The 2,500-nt window shown below is 41.5% G+C and overlaps 5 non-coding genes across 5 annotated transcripts; all 5 read left to right on the top strand.

Moving 5' to 3' along the window:
* The first annotated feature begins 70 nt into the window (after positions 1-70).
* On the top strand, positions 71-143 carry TRNAV-AAC (transfer RNA valine (anticodon AAC)). Its single transcript has one exon. It is a non-coding gene; the product is annotated as a tRNA-Val (tRNA).
* Positions 144-229: 86 nt separating this feature from the next.
* On the top strand, positions 230-302 carry TRNAV-CAC (transfer RNA valine (anticodon CAC)). The gene has a single exon. It is a non-coding gene; the product is annotated as a tRNA-Val (tRNA).
* A 66-nt stretch (positions 303-368) lies between these two features.
* TRNAV-UAC (transfer RNA valine (anticodon UAC)) lies at positions 369-441 on the top strand. Its single transcript has one exon. It is a non-coding gene; the product is annotated as a tRNA-Val (tRNA).
* A 415-nt stretch (positions 442-856) lies between these two features.
* Positions 857-929, top strand: TRNAV-AAC (transfer RNA valine (anticodon AAC)). The gene has a single exon. It is a non-coding gene; the product is annotated as a tRNA-Val (tRNA).
* Positions 930-1,642: 713 nt separating this feature from the next.
* On the top strand, positions 1,643-1,715 carry TRNAV-AAC (transfer RNA valine (anticodon AAC)). The gene has a single exon. It is a non-coding gene; the product is annotated as a tRNA-Val (tRNA).
* The last annotated feature ends 785 nt before the right edge of the window (positions 1,716-2,500 follow it).

The following is a 2,500-nucleotide window of genomic DNA, read 5'->3' as shown; positions in this document are numbered from 1 at the left end:
GTTGAGTTTGGCTGGATCATTTTTTTCAATTTCATTTCGGTATGTTTGAACAGTTTGAGCTGTGCATGGAGTTTCTGTAGTGTAGTGGTTATCACGTTCGCCTAACACGCGAAAGGTCCCCAGTTCGAAACTGGGCAGAAACATGCCATTATTCTTTGTTAACAAAGCTATTGACTTTCAGTTCTTGATCTCGATTGCTTGTCATGAGCCCAGTAATGTCTTTTATCTAGTTTCTGTAGTGTAGTGGTTATCACGTTCGCCTCACACGCGAAAGGTCCCCAGTTCGAAACTGGGCAGAAACAATGCGTTTTGACTTTCAATCCTTGATCTTTATTCCTTGCCTTGACCACAGCAACTTTTTTCGCTCCGTTTCTGTAGTGTAGTGGTTATCACGTTCGCTTTACACGCGAAAGGTCTCCGGTTCGATCCCGGGCAGAAGCATGCGGTTTCTCTTTATTTTGATCACAAGTGTCTATTGTTGGTGTAATCAGCATCATTTTGACCCCTTTGCTTGTTTCTACATGCGTTTGCTTTTGTCTAGAGTGTGTGTTTTTGACAGTGTATAAGTTTTTCTAGTTCAAGTAACACCTGATAGGATCAAGGTGCGAAACCAGGCATCTACTTGCTTTTTCTCTTTCTTTTTGGCTTTTGGACAAAGGCATGCGATTGCTTTTTGCAAAATGGTTTTGTTTGCATGTTTTTTCTCTTTTTCACTAGCCTGACAAAAGAAAGGTTCCTTGGTTGGAAAGTGCACTTTGTCCTGTGTTCAGACATAGAGGAAGACCTGTTGAGTTTGGCTGGATCATTTTTTTCAATTTCATTTCGGTATGTTTGAACAGTTTGAGCTGTGCATGGAGTTTCTGTAGTGTAGTGGTTATCACGTTCGCCTAACACGCGAAAGGTCCCCAGTTCGAAACTGGGCAGAAACATGCCATTATTCTTTGTTAACAAAGCTATTGACTTTCAGTTCTTGATCTCGATTGCTTGTCATGAGCCCAGTAATGTCTTTTATCTAGTTTCTGTAGTGTAGTGGTTATCACGTTCACCTCACACGCGAAAGGTCCCCAGTTCGAAACTGGGCAGAAACAATGCGTTTTGACTTTCAATCCTTGATCTTTATTCCTTGCCTTGACCACAGCAACTTTCTTCGCTCCGTTTCTGTAGTGTAGTGGTTATCACGTTTGCTTTACACGCGAAAGGTCTCCGGTTCGATCCCGGGCAGAAGCGTGCGGTTTCTCTTTATTTTGATCACAAGTGTCTATTGTTGGAGTAATCAGCATCATTTTGACCCCTTTGCTTGTTTCTACATGCGTTTGCTTTTGTCTAGAGTGTGTGTTTTTGACAGTGTATAAGTTTTTCTAGTTCAAGTAACACCTGATAGGATCAAGGAGCGAAACCAGGCATCTACTTGCTTTTTCTCTTTCTTTTTGGCTTTTGGACAAAGGCATGCGATTGCTTTTTGCAAAATGGTTTTGTTTGCATGTTTTTTCTCTTTTTCACTAGCCTGACAAAAGAAAGGTTCCTTGGTTGGAAAGTGCACTTTGTCCTGTGTTCAGACATAGAGGAAGACCTGTTGAGTTTGGCTGGATCATTTTTTTCAATTTCATTTCGGTATGTTTGAACAGTTTGAGCTGTGCATGGAGTTTCTGTAGTGTAGTGGTTATCACGTTCGCCTAACACGCGAAAGGTCCCCAGTTCGAAACTGGGCAGAAACATGCCATTATTCTTTGTTAACAAAGCTATTGACTTTCAGTTCTTGATCTCGATTGCTTGTCATGAGCCCAGTAATGTCTTTTATCTAGTTTCTGTAGTGTAGTGGTTATCACGTTTGCCTCACACGCGAAAGGTCCCCAGTTCGAAACTGGGCAGAAACAATGTGTTTTGACTTTCAATCCTTGATCTTTATTCCTTGCCTTGACCACAGCAACTTTTTTCGCTCCGTTTCTGTAGTGTAGTGGTTATAACGTTTGCTTTACACGCGAAAGGTCTCCGGTTCGATCCCGGGCAGAAGCATGCGGTTTCTCTTTATTTTGATCACAAGTGTCTATTGTTGGTGTAATCAGCATCATTTTGACCCCTTTGCTTGTTTCTACATGCGTTTGCTTTTGTCTAGAGTGTGTGTTTTTGACAGTGTATAAGTTTTTCTAGTTCAAGTAACACCTGATAGGATCAAGGTGCGAAACCAGGCATCTACTTGCTTTTTCTCTTTCTTTTTGGCTTTTGGACAAAGGCATGCGATTGCTTTTTGCAAAATGGTTTTGTTTGCATGTTTTTTCTCTTTTTCACTAGCCTGACAAAAGAAAGGTTCCTTGGTTGGAAAGTACACTTTGTCCTGTGTTCAGACATAGAGGAAGACCTGTTGAGTTTGGCTGGATCATTTTTTTCAATTTCATTTCGGTATGTTTGAACAGTTTGAGCTGTGCATGGAGTTTCTGTAGTGTAGTGGTTATCACGTTCGCCTAACACGCGAAAGGTCCCCAGTTCAAAACTGGGCAGAAAC

This window comes from Ranitomeya variabilis, chromosome 2 (assembly GCF_051348905.1).
Source record: "Ranitomeya variabilis isolate aRanVar5 chromosome 2, aRanVar5.hap1, whole genome shotgun sequence".
Lineage (NCBI taxonomy): Eukaryota > Metazoa > Chordata > Amphibia > Anura > Dendrobatidae > Ranitomeya > Ranitomeya variabilis.
The sequence above is the reverse complement of the archived record's forward strand: the minus strand, read 5'-3'. Positions and strand labels throughout refer to the sequence as shown.